The 26,506-nt window shown below is 39.2% G+C and overlaps 1 non-coding gene across 1 annotated transcript; it reads right to left on the reverse strand.

The window, feature by feature from the left end:
* Positions 1–24,763: 24,763 nt before the first annotated feature.
* LOC142455911 (U1 spliceosomal RNA) lies at positions 24,764–24,926 on the reverse strand. The gene has a single exon (XR_012786021.1). It is a non-coding gene; the product is annotated as a U1 spliceosomal RNA (small nuclear RNA).
* Between the last annotated feature and the right edge of the window lie 1,580 nt (positions 24,927–26,506).

A 26,506-nucleotide genomic window follows, 5' to 3' on the forward strand; every position in this document is an offset into this window, starting at 1 on the left:
GTTGTACAGTGTGCGGTTGTTACACAATGTGCTTCATTGGAATATGTGCCTCCCACTTCCTTCTCTGTTGTGAATATATACCCAGAGTTTTGGCAAAATAAACGGGCTTGATCAGCACTTGTCTTGCCCCATGTCTCTCTTTCTTTTTCCCATCCAGGTTCGTTGCCCCTCTGGGTCACTGCGTGAGGGTCTCGCTGGACGAGACCCTAACAGGTGTCAGAAATGGTGAACAAGTTGGAGAACAGGAGTACACTTTGACCCCCATCTCATAAGAACCAATTTTTGCTGATTGTTAGGGTCAGGTTTATCATTTCACTTCCTGTCCAAAAATTTTTTATATTTTCCAGACATGCTATAGCTATCCCTATTTTATTCCTAGAGCCTATCACGAACCTGGCACATAAATACTTAATGAATACCTGTACATTAATTGAATGAATGCCTAGTATGGTGTCAGTAGATGTTCTAATAAATGCCTCTCACTTTGCAGGGCGTATGACACTTGCTAGAGCAGTATAGTAGTTTTCGGGAACTTTGTGTGTATTATCATTGCTTTTAGGGAATAGGATTTGTCAAACTTCTCACTCAGATCATCTAGAAGTCCAATCTAAGTAAATCTCTCCCTACTTTCCAAAGTCTCTATCTACACTTTTTCGACCACTTTTATGTTCTTCCTGTATGTATGACCTACTTACAATCTCTAGTCCAGCTTTCCCCCTCAGCTTCTAAACCTTTTTATCATCATCACAAGCCTAGTGAGTCCTTTTCCTTCAGTTATCACCTCTTCAAAGACATCGTGTCTGCTAATGAGAGCAGCTCTGTTATTTCAAACAATGGTAGCTTTCTGTGCATATGCAGGTTCTTTGGTCTCAACCTGCAGAAATTCTACAACCTGCTCATCTTTTTTTTTTTTCCTGCAAAGGATGATGATGCCCATGTGGTGGCCTCAGACTATGATTGCTGTGGAAGACTCATTTCTGTGGTGAGATCTTGCTGCATTTAACTAGTTTTATAAAATAAAAGACATGTAACATTTTACGGTGGAAGCAAAATAATATTACATTAGCAGCATACTAGGGAGGAAAAATAACACTGAAAAGCCTATTAATTCAAAAGGAGGGAGTAATGTAATTAAGCACAGGTGTGAGAAAGAGAAGGCTTTCTCCCAAGTTGTCTTCCCCAAATATATGCCAAATTTAGCTGCTTGCTACACATGGCAAATGACTACATACATGGAGGTCAACAGAAGTAGGTCAAGGGTTATTCTCCCTAAGGGTTATCAGCCATCCCGAGCAAGCAGTCACCACTGTTTATTGCACAACAAGTAGGGCCCACTCCCTTCTGACAAGGATAGTAGTAAATCGTTTCCCCGAAGGGGAACCAAGGCAGGTCAAGCCCACTCAAGGGTGAGCACTGTTAGGCTGCCATCATGAATCTTGGGCCCGCTCTTCTTGTCACATGTATACCTATAGTCCCTCCCTTTCCTTTCATGTGTACACCCCTAGCTTATCCCCTTCCTGTCATGCTTATCATTATGCCTAGTGTACATCCCCTTCCTATGATGTGTCTGCCTATTGTACTGCCCCTTCCTGTGACATATGGTTACCCTTAATCATGCCTCTCTAGGTAGATATAAGCCTGGGTTAGCAATAAATGGAGGTCTTCACCCCACCTCACCTTGGCCCATGCTGTGCATGGACCTGGCTAGTGAGATCATGGCCATCCAGGAGGTGAACATGCTACCATGAAATGTGTTTGACTTCTTTATTTTACTCTCGCTCCTATCTCTCTCATGCTCTATGACTTTGTTGTAATCTTTATATGTCTCAGCCATGCAATTACGCCTATTGAACACGTGATTATTTGTGGGGGGACTGGCCTTTCCCCCAACACACAGGTGATAATAGTGTTAGGTAGTCAGAATAGGGACTAAGGGAGGTTGTCTCCCCAAAGCCTGCATAGAGTTGCAACAAAGGTATTGGAAAGCAATCAGGCACCCATTAGCTACCTATGGAGAGGTCCAAACTGAGCATGATCAGACACAAGTCTCCTGGACACAGGTGGGAGTTCCACATGGGTGCACAGCGTAGGCCCAGCCACATTACATCACTCAGATATGCTTAAACTCAAGTCAATGAGGTTGGCCAATACTTTCAACCACACCTCTCCAACCAAGGGAGATAAGAGGCTGCCCCAGGAAGCCCAAGCCTCTTTGATTCCGGTCTGTTTGGGTGAGCTTTTGCAGGTAGGGGTGCAGGGGCACATTTGCTGCCTGGGGTCCTGGGGCTGAGTGACCTCTCAGGCCTCTCTCTCAGGCTGGAATTTCTGGCTCTTGGCCCCTGGATTTCCTGTGAATACTTGTAACTTCCCTTTTCCTCATAAAAGTCACTTGGATTTATAAAAGTGTTCCTGCCACGTGAATCCTATCAGTGGTGCAAATAAAAAGCCAAGGAATATAGCACTCCAGAAACCTAACAATAGCACAAAGCTATCGTGTAGCATGGATTAAAACTAAAATGCATCTGCAATTACATTAGATATAAATATATTCAGTGATCCAACAACAACAACAACCAGATAGAAGATTTGATGAGAAACAAAGTCCAAACCCCTCAGTGTTATGCTTCTTTAAAAAGATACTGCCTTTTGGAAATAAAAATCAAATCATACTTACTGCTATTTAGAGGATTCTGACTCATGGCGTCCCTATAGAACAGGGCAGGACTAACTACCTTTGTGGGTTTCTGAGAGAGTTAGTTTATTATGGCAGCTTGGCCGATAAACACAAGTGGGATTAATCGAAGGGCAGGGAACTAAATGGCTCGGTGAGCCTCACCTTTCTTGTCTCTCGTTCTTTGATCATTGGTCCTTGCTTGTTCTGTGCCTCAATTTACAGGCTACATTACCTGTGGGATGCCTAGCCTGTGGACTGTGTCGCTGTAAGTTGAGGTCCTTTTAAGACCACATGATTGGAATTTACATCTCTGGAGCTGGAGACTGACTGTTGGTGACCTGGCTGACTGTTGGTGACCTGCCTTGCTGTTTGCTGCCTGTGCTGGAATAGCCTAGCTCTCTCTACAGAGGATGACCTAGCGGCCCTCAAGACTTGAAGGACTGCTAGTGTCTCACAACTCTCTCATGGGAGTGAGTTGCACTGAGCCATTTGTAGTGCTTTATAATTTAACTGTTCATTTCGTGTATTACATATGTATCTATTTCTATATAATTTAATAGTTCATTTCTTGTTATAGATTTTTATATATTATATAAACATTTAGTTATAGATATTATATTTATTTTTATATATTATATATGTTTTTTTATGTGTAAAATTCTCAGCAATCTGGTTTTATCTCTCTAGAGAACCATGTCTAACAGAATTTCCAAGACTGAAATGATCTCCAATGACTTGAGCTGCTTCAGTGTGATCAAAGTCAGTCTAGGCCTCCATAATGAGATAAGATTGGCATGGAATTCAAAGCCCTTTTTCAGGCCACAGCCCTGATACAGTTAAAAGGAAGTTTGCATGGGGGCGTGGCCTTCTTCCCATAAAAGGAAAGCTTATTTGCTTTTTCTTGGTTTGGGTCCTGCATCTGGCTGGTTGTCCTCTGGGTCTCTGGATTTCAGTCCTATTACCTGCCACTTCTGATAGTTGCCAGAGGCCTGCCATCTGACCAGCAGCATTGGACTCTGCAGCCACAGCCTGACCTACAGATCTTAGATACATTCACCTCTGCAGCCACCAGCCTGTGGTCTTCTTGACAATCTTGGATTGGTCCCCCTCGAAGCTACGCTAATCAGGAGAAAGCTACAGCATAACATAGGACCCACAGACTTGTAACCTGCCTGTTCAGGATATTGCCAGACTCTAAAATTGTGTGCACCATTTTCTTGATGGAAATTCTTTATCAAGTAGTAGGTTCTCTATTTGTTGAGACAATTCTATATATATATTTTTAATAAATCTGACTCATAACAACCCTATAGAACAAGACAGAACTGCCTTTCGGTTTTCGGAGACCGTAATGCTATACAGGACTAGAAAGCCTCTTATTTCGTCGGAGGAGTGGTTATTGCTTTTGAACTACTGACCTTACAGTTAGCAGCCCAATATGTTACCACTAGGCCATCAGCTGATACACATAAAACCCTGCTAATAAGTGCTTGAAAAAGGAGAGAAATATCAAAAACATACGATGGAGTACTAAAAATATTGCCACTTGAGTTTTTCGTTTTTCCATCAATTCTGCTACTTGGAAAATTTCAACTAAGTCTATTCTTTACTTTGGCTTTTCCAACTCCAAATGGAGTACTAAAAATATTGCCACTCGAGGATTTTGTTTTTCCATCAATTCTGCTACTTGGGAAATTTCAACTAAGCATATTCTTTACTTTGGATTTTCCAACTCCAAGTCTTTGCATATTTCATTATAATATTTTGCTTTGTCTTCTGGAGCCAACCTTTCAAATCTTCTGTTTCTCTCTTTCACCTCACCTCAGCACTTCTTCCAGTTGATTTTCCTATACTATGTTCGAGCACAAATTTCACACTCTTCTCTGACATCCAATTTGTTCTTTGCTTTCTGTCTTAGATTTTTTTGTTTCTTTGTTTTCTTTTATGTGAGGTGTTCTCAGATATCTTAGGATACCGTTCCATAACTCCTTTGGTCTTTGTTCATTAATGTTCACTCTATAGTTGTCAGAGGCCTGCCATCTGACCAGCAGCATTGGACTATTTCATATCTACTCTTGAGATGATCTCTAATTCAGAATTTATTAAAGTTCCTAATGATATCATACATAGGATTATTGACTTCTTGATTCTCTGTTAAGTGGACTGGTTGCATTATTATTTTTAAATTGATACTGATTTAATCATAGTCCTATCCCTAGAACCACAACATTGCATATAAAAAGCATTCAACTTGCAGTTTCTGGATAAATAGATAAATGCCTAAATGAATTATAATTATTACAGACTGTGTGTTTTTCTACTCTTAAAAATTGCACCTTTAGAATTTTAATTCTGAATAAACCAGTCTTCATAAATCGCCTTTACTACAGTAGCTGCAGTGGTCTTTTCACACTGAACTTCCAGTTCACTGGTGTGCTCAGTAACTGGGGGCTCATATTTATTCATTCGGGATTTACTACAAGAATAAATTATTTCAAACTTCTCCTCCCTTAACCTTCAATAATTAAAATTATTCTTCAATGCAGAAATTATGAATTTTGTTGTGTTTTATTTTTATCACGGTAATTTTAAAATTACTTCCCTCAGAGTAACACATATTTACTTTTTCCTTACGTATTTAGAAGAAAATTGAATTCAAGTGACAAGTGCTTTCTGAAGTCAATCATAGCTACCAGTTTTTTCTTTTCAATACAAAAAGAAGGATCATTTAATTTGTCTGATTCTCTCAGATGTCTAGCTGAGGAATTTATAAGCTGATAGTGGGATTTTAAGACATTCAAGATAACGAGGTGAACAATATCATGTTTCACGTGGGAGTGATTCAGCCCCTGAAATGTTGTTTACTAAATCACCAGCTGAATCTTATCACAGGAAAACAGATTTAGTTTTCAAACACTTAGTTTTGAGAGGCATCTAAAATTCAATATTTGTGCTGAACCTTCAAATGCTTTTGAAGGATTTTGTCTGCTGAAAAGCTAAATTGCGTTGAATTTAAAAATGTATTTCTCCCTGACTGTGTAAGTCAGGCTGCCTGGCACAGTGGAGTCAGAGCGAGGTGCGCTTTGACTTTTCATTTTCAATGTGTCTGTGAGGCTTGAGAAAGCGGCGGTGACCTTTGTGCCTGGAATTACTTTGATAAACCTTTGTTGAGCTTCTTTTCAGTAGCACATGACTGAGTTTTTAATCATTATGTGTTCAGGGTTGCTGAGGAGATTTGGTAAATGTGAATACAATGAGAATTTTAAAGGCTGGCATGTGTTGTAATTTCCATCCACAAAAACAACGTGCAATAACAAAGTTTCAAAAATGCCACTGAAAGTCTACCATTTTGGCTTATTTCATCCCCGGTGACAAGTTACTTATTTGGTTAAACATATAGAAACAGCCTTAGGTTGGTGAGTGGCCCAAACATTTACTTGCCTGTCTCACGCAGTCTTCATTCTGGTATCACAGGATGCTCGGTTTTTGCGAAGCATTGAACAGGAGGAGGAAGTTCTGTGCTGCAGCATTTAAGCTTTATTACAGTTTGTGGAAACTCATTTTGGCAACAGTTGAGCTTTTTTGAATAGATAATATGCCCAGTCTGAGAATCACCTTCATCACAAGAATCTATGCCACACAGTTTGTATGATTATTAAGTGTATTGTGGTGGATACATAATCATTAGTCAATTTGAGAATTAAGAGTGAAGGGGTGGAGTCTAGCTTGTCAATTAGATCATAGCCTGTGAGGCCTCTGTGTGGGCATGGCCTTCTCCTGAGAATTCTGGGAAATCCAGTACTTCCTCTTAGGTGGTGGGAGACTCTGCTCACACCCTGGGAGACATAGGAGTTGACAAGACACATGGACCCACCCTGATGCAGAGACCCCTGTCAGAGCTGAGATGTTTCCAATGCCTCCGGATCCAAAGACTTTCTACCCACTGGCCTGTGATCTTCTACATGCGGCGTCATTGCAAGTGTTTTGTGAGTCTGAAGAGGACTTTATAGATTGGTATTGGACATATGAGTTAATATCAGACTTATGGACTTGATATGGACTGGGCTGGGATGTTTTCTCAATTCCTCTTGTATATAAATCTCTTTCTTATGCACATATGCGCGTCCTTGGATTTGTTTCTCTAGTCTACCCAGACTAACACATATATGTTTATACAAACACACCCACACATAGCACAGTGTATAGATCTGAGTCAACAGCTTACACACCTATGCATGTACATACACATATGACGAACACATTCCCACAGTCACACTGGCACACAGTGTCTATGCAAACATCCTCTCTTGGTATTTCACATCATCATACTACGATAGCAGTAGTGTCACTTCTCTAGCGTCATTCAGTGTATATTTGGCACATGCCTCTTTCTCTGGCTTCATGCTTAATCCATTCTCTGAATGTAATAGAATTTTGTAGCTCATCCTATATTTGTGAAAATATTCTGTCTTGTGATACTTGAACTTGATGACAGAGACCCATGTGCCCTCCTACATCATGGAGAAGCACCAGGAAAGCACTCAGACGAGTCACTGAAACCGTACTTGACACCGTACTTCAAGCTGGTCCTTGTGTTCCAGAGGCAGGTGGACACTTTCAAGCTCAAGTCCGTTTAAGAGAATGCAATACCAGTCAGTGTGTGGCAACTGCTACTACGTGGAGGGAGCCCTGAAAGGGCCAGCCGGTTACACCGTACTAAGGACTACTAACCAGAGAGTTGGAGGTTTAAACACACCCAGGGTTACTTGGAAGAATCTTTCTGAAAATTCACAGCCTCAAAACCCCTACTGAGTGCAGTTTCACTCTGCACACAAGGGAGCAGCCTGAGTAAAAATTGATTAGATGGGCAGTTTTTCTAATAATCAGTGGGGTACAAAAGTAGCATTGGAGTTTAGGTTTTTGAGTCTTTGCATGTGTGAATTTCTGACTCGTTCAGGACTGCCAACAAACGGCATAGGGCAGAGCAAAAGGAGGTGTGTGTGTGTGTGTGTGTGTGTGTGTGTGTGTGTGTGTGTGTGATCACTAGGCAGCTATCTGAGGGAAAGACTCACAGAGGAACCGCAAAATAACTCCATTCCTCATTATCAAGTGCCAGCAAGTTGGCCTCAGGAAAGAGCTTCTTGTCCTGTATCGGTAGGTGCCGAGAAGTCCGTGTTATTCTTCTAATGGAACGCAGTCCTCCCTTTTTCTTAGCACCTCTTCTGTTGTCTAACTAGTCCCGGAGTCCAAATCCCGAGAGGAGTCCGTGCTCCTGAGTCCAAATCCCGAGACGAGTCCCGTGCTCCGGAGTCCAAATCCCGAGACGAGTCCGTGCTCCTGAGTCCAAATCCCGAGACGAGTCCGTGCTCCTGAGTCCAAATCCCGAGACGAGTCCCGTGCTCCGGAGTCCAAATCCCGAGACGAGTCCGTGCTCTGGAGTCCAAATCCCGAGACGAGTCCGGTGCTCCGGAGCCGCGCCTTGGTCTCTCCTTGCTGCGCAGTCCTAACAGCCTGGACATAAGTGGTTCATTAGTACTTTTATATTCTATTTGAATTTTCCTTTTCCCAACAGAATGAAGCTCAAATGCAAGGATTATCTCTGCTTGGATCCTTACAAATTACCCATAAGTGGGGCAGAGGCTGGCACTTAATCTGCTTTAAATATATGCTTTGTTTAATGATCTAAAATGAAAGGCACATTCCTAATATTGATGACGTGGGTGTATTAAGAATGTAAAAGACCTGTTATTTTTACTAAAATAGTCAAAATCAGTCACCTTTCATATAAAATGTTAACATTTAGAGGAGAAAATTGTCATCATACACACATAAACACAATTATAATGAACTCCTTTGTGTTCAACGCTCAGCTTCAAGAACCATCATTCATGACTCACATTATGCCATCGATTTCATCATCACCTTATCTAAACAAATTATGTTGAAGATAATCTTGTATTATGCTATTTGTATAGGATACATATCTAAGTTATAGTAACATCAAGACATCAAATATCAATTATTTAATTTTAGTAGTTTCATAAATGAATGTTTCATATGTTTATAGAATCAATATCTTAAAAAGCATTCTTCCCTTTTCATTACTTTCGAGACTGTTAATTTTCACTTTGATTGTAGCCTGTTGGTTTTCAAGTGTATGTGGAGCAAGGTAGCAGGAGACGGGACTAGAAAAAACTTAAGCACTGCACAGATGGATGCTCTCACTGAGATTTTCCTGTGAAAAATGCTCTCCAAATTGCAAGGATCCTTTTGTTAGCTCAGCTTTTGAAGAAAGAAAGAAAGAAACTCCAACCATGCTTTTCAAGTTTTCTTCCTACTTTTATGACGGGCCTAGTTTTTTGGAGACCACGGTTCTTACCAAGAATTTCTAGCGGGGTAGTGGGCTAAGTGTTGTTCTGCTAAATGCAAGGTCATCAATGTATGCTTTGTGGGAGGATGATCCTTCCTCTCTGTAAAGAGTTAGAGTCTCATACACCCTAAGGAGCAGTTCTACTCTGTCTATTAGTCTGCATCACCTTGACGGAAGGGCACTACTCTTACCAGTACCAGTTACCATCAATCCCAGCGAATGGCGACTTCGCTTGTCAGGGTAAACCTCTATTCCATAGGGTTCTCCAGGGCTGATATTTTCAGAAGCAGATTGCCAGGCCTTTCTCCTGCATTGCCTCTGATTTGACTTGAACATCTAATCTTTTATTTAGCAGCTGGGTACATAAGTCTCATTTTTATTATTTTCACTCAATTCATTTTATGCTCGTGTATGCATAGATAAAACTTCTTTATATTGATTCTTGTGCCATATTGTGATGACCCTCATCATATTCGATGCTGCTCTTAGAGTTTGTTATAGCAAGAGGATCTTGATTCATGTTATAATCATTCATGCCACATTTTCTGCTCCATGCTTCACATAAGACAGATTTTCAAAGACCTCTTATGTATTGTCATTTAAGATGGAATGTATCAGTTCAACACTTCAGGGTAAAAGAGATTGTCAATATTGTAGGTTGGACTTCTAGACTTTCAGTGGGATGAGAACAAAATTAATATCAAGATGCAAAATCATCTAATTCTGTAAATACTACTAACTCGTATTAATTAAAAGTATTTTATTTAAGTTATTTCACTTTGTGTTTTTACTAAATATGTATTTATATATTTATCTAATGATAAGTAAAACTATTGCTCTACAGTAATTGAGACAATTGCTTGTTGTTGTTAGGTGCCAGCAAGTTGATATCCATCTATAGCACAACAGAACGAAACACTGTCTGGTCCCATGCCATCCTCTCCGTTGCTTTTGTGCCTGAACCCATTGCCACAGCCATGGTATCAATCCATCTCTTTGTGGACCTTCCTCTCTTACCCTGCCCCTTTAATTTACCAAGCACAATATGTTGAAGTACATAAGATGCAGTCTTGCCACCCATGTCTCTAAGAAGAACTCTGGCCCTACTTTTTCCTAGACCAGTGGTTCTCAGCCTTCCCAATGCCATGACCCTTTCATGCAGTTCCTCATGTTGTGTTGATTCCCAACCATATAATTATTTTCATTGCTACTTCATAACAGTAATTTTGCGACTGTTATGAATTTTAATGTAAATGTCTGATATGCAGGATGTATTTTCATTGTTACAAATTGAACATCATTAAAGCATAGTGATTAATCACAAAACAATATAACTATATATTGCGAGATATTTATGTGTTTTCCAATGGTCTTAGGCGACCCCTGTGAAAGGGTTGTTTGACACCCCCCCAAAGGGGTCGAGACCCACAGGTTGAGAACTGCTGTCCTAGACCAATCTATTTGTCCTTGTAGTAGTCCATGTTGATATTAGTTATTAAACAAAAATATCAAGATGTGCTACAATTTTTTTCAGCATCGCCTCCATTTAGGTACTTATATTTCTGAAGGTAGTGATTTTGTAAGGTCTCTCTCTCCAGGACTAGATTCCAACCTCAGTCCTTGGCACCACGTGAGAAAGATTTCACATCAAAGCCGGGCTCGTGATCCAAGTGAATTTAATGAGAGTTAAGAGAAGTTTCAGGTTTTACGCAGCACCCATAGGATTCCTTTGACCATGCGGCCTGGCAGAGACTGCCCCAGGTCACGCAAGTATCTCTCCCCTCCCACGAAGATGACCAGACCACCAAGCAAGACCCCTCTCCCTCTCCATCCCTGCCTTTTCAAGGGTTCCCCGGGGGAGGCATGGTGAATGACCCCAGGTTGATCCCATTGGCTGAATTGCAGTCACCTGGCTCAAGATGGGCTGCTCCAGGTGTAACGCCCATCTGCGCCCACCAGCGGGAAAATCCAGCTTTGTCCTTTGCTGGCTCTCCTGGGCATGCGTAAATGGACTTCCCAATTCCCTAGGCTAAGCTACCTCACAGTTTTATATCTCTTACACTTCTTGAAATAATTCTGCGCTCTTTGATTTACAACATATCAACTCGGCAATTTGGGTATCTTTGAGCTACTCTGAATATGGAGAACAAATAGAAGTCTGACGGGGCAAGAGCAGTGTTGTTGCATGGATAGGGTAAGGATTCCAGGGTAATTATTTTTTAAATAAAGTTAATTAATTAATTAATTTGTTTATGTATTTATTTTTACATTTTAATAGGGGCTCATACAACTCTTATCACAATCCATACACATACATACATCAATTGTATAAAGCACATCTGTACATTCTTTGCCCTAATCATTTCAAAGCATTTGCTCTCCACTTAAGTCCTTGCCTCACCTTAGGTGGGGCACACTCTGCTGATAAAGGATAGATGATTGTTTCCTTGCAGGAGAGCCTAGAGAAAAGGTCTAGCCAACTCAAGGATGGCCAAGATTAGGCTGCCATCTTGAGTCTAGGATCTGCCCATCTTGTCACATGTGCACCTCAGTCCCTCTCCTTCCTATTGCATATATACCCCTAGATTTTCCCCCCTCCCATTGTTTGTATTACCTATGATACAACCCCTTCCTGTTATGTATGTGGTTACCTATAGTTAGGCGGGCTTAAGGATATATAAACTGTGGTTAGAAATATATTCCTTCCTCCTCATCATCCACCTTCATGTGGACCACCAAGAGTGGCTAACGTGAGCATTCTACCATGAAATGTGTCTGACTCCTTTATTTTATCTTCTCTCCTATCTCTCCTATTCTCTATAGACTTACAATAATCTTTATATATTATTGCCATATGGTTACACCTACAAACCTGTGGTTTGTTAGAGGTTGGTTTACTTTAACATAGTAGGTTCATTGTAAGGATGGAAAACCAAAATTCCTTTGAGCACCTCTCCTGGCATTTCCCGCCTCCCACAACTTTCCAGGCAGTTTTAATTAAAAATAAACAAAACCGGAAAACTTTCTCAATATAAATTCTTATAATAATCCTTGTGTCCTTAGAGCAGTGGTTCTCAATGCTGCGAACCTTTAATGGCGCAACCCTTTAATCCAGTTCCTCATGTTGTGATGACCCCCAACTCTAACATTATTTCCGTTGCTACTTCATAACTGTAATTTTGCTACTGTTATGAATTGTAATGTAAATAGCTGATATGCAGGATATATTTTAATGATTACAAATTGAGCATAATTAAAGCATAGTGATTAATCACAAAAATAATATGTGATTTTATATTGTGAAAGATTTATTTCTAATTATAAATAAATGAAATTTTGTCTTGAAGCATGGTGTAGATGGGTAACAGTCTTCATGCCAGGTGCTGGTGTGTGGGCGCATCTGCATGTGGGTGGACCTGCCTGTGTTTTCTGATGGTCTTAGGTGACCTTTGTGAAAGGATCATTTGACCCTCGAAGGGGTCGTGACCCACAGGTTGAGAATCGCTGCCTTAGAGAAACTCAGGTTTGCCTCTTTGAAACCCTAAAGCAGTTACCATCTTTCTGAGCTGAACCTTCTGCCTCAAATTTAACTGGACCAGCAGATTTCCTGGGAAACTTCTGTTCTGATTGAACCCCTTTTTTGGAGGAAACTTCATGAAGCTTAGTGGTCTACTGAGGTAACTTGTCAGCAGGTACCCACTAATGGTGGAGGCACATTTAACTTCATTTTGTTTGAAATAAACTTGTATTTGTATGAACTGGGATTCTTACTTGCAATACTTTTTGACTTTCACTCTTATTTCCCTCTCATAATCTCAGGCTGAGATTCCTGCCTAGCACAAACTTAATGATGATAAAATATTAATAACTTAATCACTCAATTACATTATTGACATAGTACATACAGATGTCCAAAAGTAACGCAACTGATATTGTCTTGAAAATGGATTTAAAGTAACTTTCGCAGTTCTGTTACTCTGCTTAGAATGTATCCCACTGATCATGTTAATTCAAATAATTGTTTTAATTAAAGATTTTCACCTGTAAATAAAAATCAATGTTACTCTTTCATATATTTAATAATCTTGTGATCTCAAGATTAAATGAAAGAGGAGAAAATTATACACATATATTTACAGTATACCAAATATATTGAGAAAAAGATATTCATGTTTCTCACATTCAATAGCTTATCTGAAAGTTTTTCAATGGGATAAGGGTACGAATCTCAGATTAAACAGCTAATCAATGATACAGTATAAGAATGCAATGCCTTTGTGGTTTCACAGTTGCCCATTCATTATTGTTAGTTCCAGGGTAGATTTAAAATTAAAAACCAAATAAGCAAACTCTTAGAATATGCTATACTTAACCTGAGCTCTACCAGATTTGCCCCCAATGTTGTAAGAAGCTACATGTGATACTTTTTGTCTAAAGTTTTCAATTATTTCTAGAATGTAAATCATTAATTTAAATGCATATTTTTTCCTGGTAACTTTTGATGAGTATGTTTATGGATAAAGAAAAGTGGGCTGTGGCAGTTACATAATCTCCTGTCAACTTGCGAAGGGTGGAGTCTAGCACAGCAATCAGGTGGCAGCCTGGTGACCACATTTGGAGGTGTGAGGGAAATGAATAGCTCAGTGGAGGCCAGATGCTTTCTCATTCTCCGCTTCACCTTCCTGCTGACAAGACCCATGGAGCTATACTACAGCCCTGGAGCTGGAGGCACCACATGGACACTCCTGCCAGTGCTGAGATGCTTCCACCACCACTGGATCCACAAGACTTTGGATCCACAAGACTTTCCACCCACTGGCCTGAGATCTTCCTGCATTCGGTGTCATTGCATGTGCTGCATGAGTCTAAAGAGGAATTTTAGATTGGTATCAGACATATGGGCTAATATCGGATTTATGGACTTAATATGGACTGGGCTGGGTTGTTTTCTTAATATACAATTACTCCTTGATATAAAGTTCTCTCTTACACATATATGCATGTCCCTGGATTTATTTCTCTAGTCTACCCAGGCTAACACATGGGCACATATTTTTTCTCAGTAATGTTAATAATAACAAACTTGAAATAGAATTGCATATGCATATTAATTATTAATTGGGGTAATTTATCATTACAGAAACTTTATAATCTTAAATAAGTTTGTTGATTCAGGAGCTATGAGCTCTAATGAGGAAAGTGATATTTTGATTAGATAAAATATTCTCATAAGAGTTTGCATCCATATTAAAGATGGTATTGCCTTCTCCAATAATGAATCAGAGCTTCTATTTGACTTATTCCCAATCATTTTACCTATGCCAATTGTTCTTGTGAAATTTGAACTTGTGAGTAATTATTATGGAAGAAAAGTAAATATGTGAAGTATAGGAACGTGGTTACTTTGCGTCTCCCCACCCTTCCTTATCCTAAACCATGCTTTACTTGTATGAGCTTACTTATACCTTGATGCTTTCATTTCCATATAATTATCTCTTCTCATCTATTAAAGTCTGGATTTTCCAAGAACATAGCTCTGGTCAGTCTTTGTATTGAAATTTATCTAACCCCCAGATTTCAAAAGTCTCCTTCTAGTTTACTAAAGTGAAAATTACAAAAATATTTTTAAAAAATGAAAATTTTCTTTCCCCCCACCCATCCAACAAACTTATACTTTTATCTTGTCATGAAATTCATAAAAATTCATGAACAAAAATAGTTCTATATGAGCATGTATAAGAAACAAGTTGGAAATAGACAAGGGAAAATAGAGACTGAGAACAGAGATAAATGACATCAAGAAACTCTGGAATGTCTTGGAGACATCATAGGATTTGTAAATAAATGATCAGAAATTGTCGTTATTGTTGTTAGGTGCTGACTAGTGGGTTCTGACTCATGGTGACCCCACGTACAACAGAAAGAAACACTGACTCATCCTGTACTAGCCTCATAATTATTATTTTATATTTGAGTTCACTGATGCAGCAGCCACTGTGTCAACCCATCCCGTCAAAGTTCTTCCTGTTTTTCACTGCCTTTCTCCTTTATCAAGCATAATGTAATTTTCCAGGGACAGGTGTCGCCCGAAACATGTCCAAGCACACGAGACAAAGGCCCATCCTCCTTGTTTCTAAGGATTATTCTAGTTGAACCTCTTTTAAAATCAATTTGTTCTTTTGAAAGTCCACGGTACCTTCAATATCTTCACTAGCACTATGAGTCAAATGTATCAATTCTTCTCTGGTCTTCCTTAGTCCATGAAACAACTGTCACATGCATTTGAGATGATTAAAAATTCCATGGCTTGGGTCAGGCACATCACAGTCTTCAAAATAACTTCCTTGCTTTCCAATAGTTTAAAAAATTCTTGTGCAGCAGATTTACCCAATGAAATGTGTCCCTTGGTCTCTTGACTGCTGCTTCCATGACCATTGATGGTGTATGCAAGCAAGACGAATTCCTTGACAGCATCAATCTCTTCTCTGTTTATCATGATGCTACCGATTAGCTATTGTGATATTACCGCACAGAGGAATTTAGGGAGTTCTTTATCTAAATTTGGGAATTTTCAAGCTGCATTGTTTAAAGAAGTAACTTTTTGTATCCAAACATGAACATTAAATTATAAGCCCAAATTTAGGGAAATGATGAAAATAAACATAGTCAATATGGGAATATCAGTAACAGATCGCAATCTACTAGGGTCTAAGGCGACTTCCTAACTATAGTTATTGTAATTAGTCCCTGGTTGCCTTTGTCGCTTGAATTGGTGAAGTATATGGCATAAATATGCTTTATTGAAGGGAAAGTTCAGGAAGTTTTACGCTTGTTTCTTTATTCTTTCTTAAATGAATGTCTATAGTGTAGACAATGGATTTTGTAGTTGTTCCTAGAAAGTCATTCTCTTATTTTATAAATTATTTTATTGAGGGCTCATACAACTCTTATCACAATGCATACATACGTAAAATGTGTAAAGCACATTTGTACACTGTTACCCTCATCATTCTCAAAACATTTGCTCTCCACTTAAGTCCTTGGCATCAGCTTCTCATTCCCCCCCCTCCCTCCCTGCAAAGTCATTCTTGCCTTCACAAAAATTTAATTGTAAGAGACTGATTAGCTGCCTTTATTTTGCAAATAACTGGTTCCTTTATGTTAATGTCTGTTAAATCAGCGGGGGAGTTCTGTGCTCCAAGAGTCTGATTAGTACTCATGAGGTAAATTGTTTAAATTTTGTCTTTTCCTATTGTAATGGCCTCTTTATTTTCTTGTTTGTTAGAAAGAAGCAAGATTATTACTTTTCTTATTATCATTCATTACATTTCACATGTCTGCATTAGTGTGAGAAAATATCAATCCATGCACCATTACCTCACTGTGTGAGGACGCTTGCCTGTGGGCCCACACATTCGGAAACAGGTTTTTGTGAACGTACAAAATTTAGACTGCTTTTTCTTATGTCTTTCTCGTCTTTATTTTATTATGTTTTTCATTAAGAAGTTTTATGTACTGGAAGACCAGCTGTGTTAGTCAATTACTTTTTAACTAAATATGTGATTGGTTCTAACTAACTCCTTTTAGTCTTGGTTTTTTAATATTCAAAATGGTTATATTTTCCACCTATATATCTATTTGCATCAAATGCAACAGTGTACACAAATGATATAGCTGGCTAAAAATCAAATAGATTTTTATTTTTCTTGAGTAAGATATGTAAACAGTACAAAATTTAAATACTTTTGAATTTTTGGGCAAAAATAAATGCTTGCTAAGAGTTGATGAGTTTACTAATTACAGACTGAATGTGTATACCGTATACTCATGTATATGCTGAGTTTTTCAGCACATTTTTAATGCAGTTTTTGTGGTAAAATTAGGTGCCTCGGCTGATATTCAGGTTGGCTTATACTTGAGTATATAGAGTGCATATAATTATTAAATTTACACACACCCTGGCTTAATAAAATCATTGGGGCCTGTTGGGTCACAGTTTTGGAATATTGATTCAAATTCCCTTCTTTATTTGATAGGTGACTTGCATGTTGTTGTGCTGCTGGAAGCTGCGCCACTGGTGTTTTAAAGATTTCAGAAGAACTGGAAGACAGTCTAAGAAGAAGGATCACATGGTCCACTTCCAATCAATGTATCCAGGGAAAGTGTTATGAATGGCAGTGGAACATTGACATCGTGCCAAGGAATGAGGCCTGCACATTGGAAGGGACTCAAACCTTACCTGGGAAGACTTGTGTCTTAGGTCGTCTTCTCCAGAGAAGCAGAACCAGTAAAGCTTATCTCTGTATATAGACAAAGAAATGTATATCAAGCACAGGGCTCCTACAATTGTAGATATGGAACAGGCCAAGGATATTCCAATTCCATCAGTCAAATAATGTTTCTGACTTTTTACTTATGTAGCTGCAGAGGCTAAAGGATCCAAGATTGGCAGGAAGATGACAGGTTGGGGACTGCAGAGGTAAATGAATCCAAAGTGAGCCAGTTAGGCTTGTGGCTACAGAAGCAAATAAATTCAAATTGGCAGGCTTTATGTCAAATTGTTGATTCAAGTTCAAAATACTGGAGGTGGATGAGCCAGATGCATCAAAAAGAAACAAGTTTTCCCACTAAACCCAAACCCAAACCTACTCACTGTAATAGAGTCGATGCCAACACATAGCGACCTTGTAGGTCAGGCTAGAATTGCCCAGTATCTGAGTTTCTGAGACTATTTATGGGAGTAGGGAACCCCATCTTTCTCTGTTAGGTAGCTTAGCCTAGGGAATTGGGAAGTCCATTTACGCATGCCCAGGAGAGCCAGCAAAAGACAAAGCTGGATTTTCCCGCAGGTGGACTCGGATGGGCGTTACACCTGGAGCAGCCCACCTGGGCCGGGTGATTGCAATTCAGCCAATGGGAGCGACCTGGGGTCGTTCCCCACGCCTCCCCCGGGAACCCTTGAAAAGGCAGGGACCGGAAGGGAGAGGGGCATGTCTTGGCTTGCTTGTGCAGCCTGGTCGTCTTCGTGGGAGGGGAGAGGTCCTTGCATGACCCGGAGCAGTCTCTGCCAGGCCGCATGGTCAAAGGAATCGTATGGGTGCCGCATAAAACCTGAAACTTCTTTGAACCTTCATTAAATTCACTTGGATCACGAGCCCGGCTTCGGCGTGAAATCTTTCTCGCGCGGAGCCAAGGACCGAGGCTGAGATTTAGGCCGGAAAGAGAAACCTAACATCTCCAGCAGAGCTGCTGGTAGTTTCAAACTGCTTACCTTTCAGATTGCAACACAAATAGCCACTACACCATCAGGGTTCTGAGCTTTCCCACATCTTCCATTTATATTGGAAATAACCTCACACTGGAGGCAATTTAATCACTTCAGGGCTCTGACCTGAGCAAGGCTGTTGCATTTCATACTAATCTTATCCTACCAAGGAGTCTGACAACTGATTTTCTATGATTACATTGTGTTAGGTCAAGTCATGAAAGATAACTAGGTATTAATTGCCCAAACTCTGAATCTCTTGTCCCAGCCAAGTTGCCTCAAAACCTTGACTCTCACAACCTGTCTCCCCAGTGTAGAGTCAACCTTAAAGACCTGGGTAGTATAAAGTTTTCAAGACATTTACAACTTGATGTAACATATCTTTAATGAGAATAAACAGAAGCAAATACCTAATAATAATACGAATAGGGACTTATGATGTAAATTGTAATTGCCAAAAAAGAAAATGAACACACAAAAAAATCAATATTCTAGGCATTAGCGTACTGAAATGGACGGTCTTGTCCATTTTGAAATAGAAAATAATATAGTCTACTATGCCAGGAATGACAAACTGAATAGAAATGATGTCAGATTCATCATCATCAAAAAGAATATTTCAAGATATTTCTTGAAGTAGAAGGCTGACATGATAAGATAATATCCAAAGATTTACAAGGAAGAACAGTTAATATAGCTATTATGTAAATTCATATACCAGCCACTGATGCAGAAATGAAGGAACTGATCATTTTTTACCAACGTGTACATTATGGCATTAATGGGCCATGCGATCAAGAAGCGTTGATAATTACTGGTGAGTGGAATGGAAACCTTTAAAACAAAGAAGAAGGAATTATAGTTGGAAAACATGGCCTTGATGATTAAAATTGTGCTGGAGATCACATGGTAGAAATTTGTAAGACCAGTGACATATTTATTGCAAATACCTTTCAGCAACATAAAAAATGAGTATATAAGTACATTTAACTGGTTAGAAGATGTAGGAATTGATTATAAGATTTAATTGACTACATTTCTGCAACAAAACACTGAACAAGCTCAATATTAGAACCAGGCTTACAACTTTCTGTGGAACAGACCATCAATTGTTTATTTGCAAGTTCAATTTAAAGCTGAAAACATTAAAAGAAGTTCAGGCGAGCAAAAATACAACATTGAATATGTCCTACTAAAATCTAAAGACTACCTCAAAATTTGATTGGATGCATTGAACATTCATGACCAGACAAGCTGTGAGATGACATAAAGGGCATCATGCATGCATAAAGGAAGTAGAAAGTCATTAAAAGGACAAGAAATAAAGAGAAGATAAAAAATATTTCAGAAAATGAAGCTGCTAACGTGAACAGAAAACAAAAAAAATGAAGTAAATCAGCTGATGATTTCCAAGGGCAGCTGGAGAGGACCGGGCATTACAAACACAGTGCAAGGACATTTCCGAAGACCCAAAGGTAAAACATGCAGAACATTTCTCTAGCTGAAAGAACTGAATGAAAAAAAATTCAAGTTTTGAGTTGAAATAATGAAGTATTTTATAAGCTAAAAATTTGGTCAGAAAGGCAGAGATGTTCTGCTCCCATAAAGATCTCTAGCCTCAAAACCCAACACGGATCACTATGCATGAGAATCAATTAGATAGCATGTTATTTTGCTTATGGATAAAATGTTGAAAGATTTTTGAAGCATTAAAAAATATGGAAGGAATATGCAGATTCACTTTACCCATAACTGGTGAGCATTTAAAACTTCAGAAGATTAGCATATGACGAAGAACCAATGATATCCAAGGAACACATTAGCGGTGGGTGTTGAAGGCGCTGGCCCACAGAAATGCCCTGGGAGGTAAATGAATACCTGCTGTGACCTGTCAACCAATGAATGCGATGCTAGAAATACTTCATCATATCAAGAATGCGATGCTAGAAATACTTCTTCATATCAAGAAATATGGAAGATAGTTACCTGGCCAACTGCCTGGAAGAGGCTCATATTTGTGACTATTGCAAAGAAGAGTGATCCAACAAAATACCCAAAGTAGCAAACAATAACACTCACATAATACGTAAGTAAATGTTTGTCAAAGATATTTCAAACAGTGTTGCAGCAGCCAGAAACACGGATAGTTAGATTCAGAAGTAGGTTTGGAATAAGGAATATCAATGCTGATATAAAATGGATCTTGGCTCAAAGTAGAGTATCCCAGAAAGGTGTTTACTTATGTTTATTGACTATGCAAAGACACTTGGCTGTGTAGATCTTAACAAATTACAGACAACACTGTGAAGCACAGGAGTTCCAGAAACCTTAATTGCCCTCATGCTGAAGCTGTACACAAAGAAAGGCCGTGGTCCAAAGAAAACTGCAGGATCTTGCATGTTTTAAAGTCAGGAAAGGCATGTCTGGGTTGTATCCTTTCCCCGTACTTGTTAAAATTGTATGCTTAACAAAGAACTCAAGAAGCTACAGTATATGAAGCATAACCCAGCGTTAATATTGGAGGAAGTCTCATTAACAGACTGATATATGCAGATTATGACACAGCCTTTCTTATTGACAGTAAAGAAGTCTTTCAACACTCACTGATGAAGATAAAAGGCTTTAGTCTTCAATATGATTTATACCTAGTGTAAAGATAACAAGAAATGATCACAACTTTACCAGTATGCAACCTGGTGATAATTGGAGAAAACATTGCAGTTGATAGGGATATAATTTTACATGGAACCAGAAATAAGTCAAGAAATCAAACAATGTATTACATTAGACAAATCTACTTCAAAAGATCTCTTTAAAGTGTTAAAAAGCTAAGGTGTCACTTTGAGTACATAGCAGTATCTGGCCCAAGCCATGCTATTTTCAATAAACTCTCAATGAATAATGGGCAATGAATAATGACGTCCAAAGAATGCTTTTGAATTGTGGGGCTGACTAAGAATATTGTATAGATCCTGGCCAGAATGCTCCTTAGAAATGAGGCTGGTAAGACTTTGGTTTATCTACTTTGTACGTGTTCTCAGGAGGGACAAGTCCCTGAAGGAATGTAATGCGGTTGATAAAGTGAAAGGAGGAAAGTTCTCACAGGACCGATTGACACAGTGGCTTCAACAATGGGCTCAAGCATAGCAGTGTTTACAATGTTTCCTGCTGGGCTACATAGAGTCGCTATGAGTCGGAACTGACTCAAAGACACCTACCGGCAACAAAAGTTTGTAACAGAGCGGCGTTCACTTACTTATTTTTGATCTGTTTGGTTTCTGCAGACTTTTCTTCATTTCGATCCCAATTTCATCTCTGTTAAACAATAGAAGTTTGGGTAAAAAACTTTTACTTCAACAGCATTTTGAAAGTTTGGTGTGATTTTAATAGCAAAAAGAGGCTCGGGAACAAACATTTACAAGCAAACACTAAGTAGGGTCCAAGGTCACACTACCAAGTAGAAACATTTCTTTGATTGCAGATTCTTCTGTGCAAGGGCTCGCAGCTGCTCCGTTTTTCTTTTCTGGCATTTTAACATTTTGTGTCTGTGTCCTCATTTTAGTCAAAGAGCTAGATATCTCACCTTTTTGACCTTAAAAATATTTCTTTATCTCTCATCATCTATATTCACTGTGACCTCAAGTCCAGGCTAGTTCTCTAGTCTTGCAGCCATAAGAGTGTATGGGGAACACTGTAACATGTATCTAAATTTGTCATATATGCCAAGATCAATAAATTCAACCCCAAACTTATCTCTTAAAACATCACATCTCAGATTTGAGAATAATACATAGCTTTCTGAATCTGGTAAAATCCAGGTTCTGTCACCTATGAATTATCTTGAATAAATTTCTCATACATTCTGGATCTAGACTTTCTTTATCTGTGAAATAAATTATTCCAATATTGCAAAAATGTCAATAGGGCAGACAGGGCATTAGTGCTTATTAAACTATAAAACCATCCCAATTTAATGTCAGTTATACTTATTTTAAAATATAATTATTTTAAGTATAGATATTAAGTGGTCACCCACTCTAAGAAGTTCTTGGGGAATTTGGAACCTTAAAAGCTTGGGTAAGACAGTGTAGTTGTTAAACATTTCACCTCTCAATTTAAGTAATTTGTGTTTAAGGTCTGACTTTAAAACTTGCTTACTCTGTCCATTTATGAAAGGCTTTTAGACTCCCTTGGTCCTCCTTGAGTCATTTGTAAACTGATTAAATTAATAATCTATATGAAGCAGTTGGGAGAGTGCATTTAATTTGGCTTTTATAATTTTAAAATATCCATAGGAAACAAATGATCTGCCTTTAATAATTCTTTTTATTTTCAGCATACCAAGCTGTGTTCTCGTAAAATTATTTGAAAGTATATTTTGATTATCCATAAGAAAATTTAACTTGTACTATTGTTTTTGTTTGATGCCAGAGTCTCTGCCCCTATACACAACAGCAGGAAGCATGACGTGGTCCTGCATCATCCTTCTCATAGATTCTGTGCTTGTGCTCTTGATTGCAGCCATTGTGTCCATCCATCTCCGTGAAGGCCTTCCTGTGCAGTCACCCTCCACTTTCCCAACCACGATGCTCTCCTCTTGGGACTGGCCCCTCCTCATAGCATGTCCTAAGTATGTGTGACAAAGTCTCAATATCTTTTTCTTCTCAGGCGCATTCTGACTGTACTTCTCCAAGATAACTTTGTTAGTTCTTCTGGCAGTCCATGGTTTATTCAGTATTTTTTACCAACAGCATAATTCAAATGCTTCAATGCTTCCTTATTCAATATTGAACTTTCACATGCACATGAGACACTTAGAAGTAAAATGTCCTGAGTTAAGCACACCTTCCTACTAGAAGTGACATATTTGCTTCTAAATCCTTTAAAGAGGTCTTTTGTAGCATCTTGCCAATATGATATTCCATTTGATTCCTTGACTTCTGCTTCCAGCAGTGTTGATGTACATCCATATAAACGGAAATCCTAGAGGATTTCAATACATTGCCATCTACCATGCCATTGCTTATTGGTCCTGAAGTGAGGACCAATAAAAGTGATATATATTTTTTGATTGAGGTATAATTCATATGGACGGCTGTATTCATTGATCATCATTGATAAGTACTTCAAGTCCTCTTTACTTTTAGGCAGCAAGGTTGTATCTTCTTCCAGTCCTGATGTTGTATTTTCTTCACATAGTCCAGCTCCTTAGATTGCTTGATTAACCAATAGATTGAGAAAGTATGCAGAAAGGATACAATCCTGAGGCAAACCTTTCCTGATTTTAAATCATACTATATCCCCTTGTTCTGTAAAAAGCACTACTTTTATAGGTTCTGCATGAGCACAATAAAGTCATCTGCATTTTTTATTCTTCACAGTATTATCCTTAATTTTTAATGACCAATATAGTTTTTGCATAGTCAATAAAATACACATAAATATCTTCCTAGTATTCTCTTATAGCCAAGATTCATCTACCATCAGCAGTGATATTCCTTATTACATGTTCTCTGGTGTCAACTTGAGACTTAAGAGTGAAGGGGTGCAATTTAGCCTGTCAATCTGGTCACAACTTGATGACCTCCTTTGGAGGTGCGATGGAGATAAGTAGCTCACTGGAGGCCAGGCACACTCTCTGCTTCGTCTTCCTGCTGACAAGACACGTGCAGCTATGCTGATGGCTTCGAGGGCCCTGGAGCTGGAGGAGCCACGTGGAAACCCTCCCAGCATGGGGATGCTTCCACCGCCACTGGATCCACAAGAACTTTCACCCACTGGCCTGTGATCTTCCTGCATTCAGCATTATTGCATGGCTATGTGAGTCTGAAGAAAAAATTAAAGACTGGTGTTGGACATATGGGCTAAAGGACATGATCAGGACTGGGCTGGTATGTTTTCTTAATAGACAACTACTCTTTGATATAAAGCTCTTTCTTATACACACATGAACGCCTCCCTAGATTTGTTTCCCTGCCTATCCAGACTACTTCTTGTTCTCTTCTATGTCGTTTGAACTTCTGGAAGTTCACTGTTGACATAGTACTACAAACAGGTTGGAATTATCTTCAGCAAAATTGTACTTACACGTGACATGGTTTGTGGTTACTGTTGGTGGTTACTGCACTTTGTGGTTACGGTTTTTTTTGTAATATTGTTTGTGGTTACTGCATTTTGTTGTATTACTCCTTTTGGGGAAGGAACATAAATATGGATCTTTCAATATTTTGAGAGTCATTCTTCTTCCATTCCACATTCAGCTTATTAATGGATATTTGTGCTTGTCTTTCCTTCTTTTGAGTCATGTCTCATTGACAGGTGTAAATCCTAAAAACTTTGCTCCATCTTGTCATTCATAATGGATCTACTTTGAGGGGGCAGCTCTTCCCTAGTCATGTTTTAAATGCCTTCTAATTTGAGGGATTCATAAGCTTTTCACCTGTGATTTTTTTTCCAGGAGAGAGCACAAATGCAGTCCCCCACTACCACAAATTATGCAGTCAAGTTCCCCACATTTGGGGAAACGCAGGGGTCAGCACATCCAGAGTGCAATGGACAAGCCTCGCCCTGGGAACACCACCTTCGTGATCATGGTATCTCCCCTGCCAGGTAAGTTTTTTTTTTTTTTAACGAAGTAAATCACCAGTTTCTCATGCCCATCGTGTCATATTTTGAACTGTATCTACTATGGAGACCTTGCTGGTATTTAAAATACCTATGGCAGAGTTTCAAGCATCACAGTAATACATGAGCCACTGCACTGTAATAAACTAATGGATGAATAGTTGGGGAAAAATAGGAACTTTCTTAAATTTATTGACATTATAGAACCCCATTTTTAATGGATCACAATGGTAATTATTTCCAAGGGAACTTAGTTGAGCTTGTCTTACGCCAAATTGAACAACTAGACGGGCATCTGACCACTCTACGTTAATTTATTTTCCCATCCTTAAGGTCACCAACGTGTTATGCACCCTTCTTGTTTTTTTATTTTTCCCTTCTGCTTCATGAACATTGAATTCTTATAACATTCTATCACTGTCCTCTTAATAATTCCTGAAACTCTCTGAGCCTTCATCAAATACAAATGCTGGATTTTTATTGAAATTAGAAGATACTGGTATCTATCCTATAAAAACAGTTTAGTGCAAAATCGCTTAGAAAGCTGTCAAGCCCGCTGTGACTTCAGTGGTTAGAAACAAGCAAGTGTAGATCTCTAATTGCAGTTATGCTAACCCGAGGATCACAGCATTATGCAGAGCGTTGCATTTGTACAGCACATATGTGCTGTCTTTCAAAGACCTTGACAGGCGAGCTAAAAAGAAGAGAGATGCACAGATGTGATTAGTCTCGGGAGTGAGGAGCTGAAGCATCCATTGTTACGGGCTTACTTTACCATCTTTAAAGAGAATCGTTATACTCATAGGGTGATTTCCAGCTCATCCATTACAAATTCCTCAATATCTAAGTCCAAGTCAGCAGTTTCTTCAAAGTCACACTGGTATTGAGAAGTAGCTCAAACGCGGTTTCAGGCATGAGGTCTCCTATACTCAGAAACAGCTAAATCCCTTAATGACAGGTATACCAGAAATTTAATGTGTACTATGCTGTATGTAGCCAAGACATGCAAGTGTATGAGATTCTTCACTCACCAATGGATCAAAGTCTTGGTTTAGTTAGGAGTAAGTTTTACCTTTTCTTTAGTAACAAATGGGCATCTACACTGGACTGGGCTCTATGCTAGGCAGACAATGACTTACGCCAAACAAGCAAGGCATACTTGCTCTGACTTCATAGAGCACATGGTTCGTTGCAGCATTCACACAGCTAATAGCAAATGTTTATATCGGCTAGGGTGGTTTAATGAAAAAAGTGTTAGATCTCTCAGCGTAGAGATATACCTCGGTCCTTGGCTCTGCATGAGAAAGAATTCACGCCAAAGCCTGGTTTGTGATCCAAGTGAGTTTTATGAGCATTAGAAGAAGTTTCAGGTTTACACAGGTACCCCGCAGGGCCCCTCAGCCCGTGCAACCACCCTAGAAGCTGCTCAGAAAGTCATGTGGTTGGCTCCCGGCTCCTGCCTTTTCAATTACTCCATGGGAGGTGTGGTGGGCGACTCTGGTTGACCTCATTGGCTGAATTGAATTCACCTGGCCTAGGTGAGCCAATCTAGGTGCAGCGCCCACCCAGGTGT

This window comes from Tenrec ecaudatus, chromosome 8 (genome assembly GCF_050624435.1).
Source record: "Tenrec ecaudatus isolate mTenEca1 chromosome 8, mTenEca1.hap1, whole genome shotgun sequence".
NCBI lineage: Eukaryota > Metazoa > Chordata > Mammalia > Afrosoricida > Tenrecidae > Tenrec > Tenrec ecaudatus.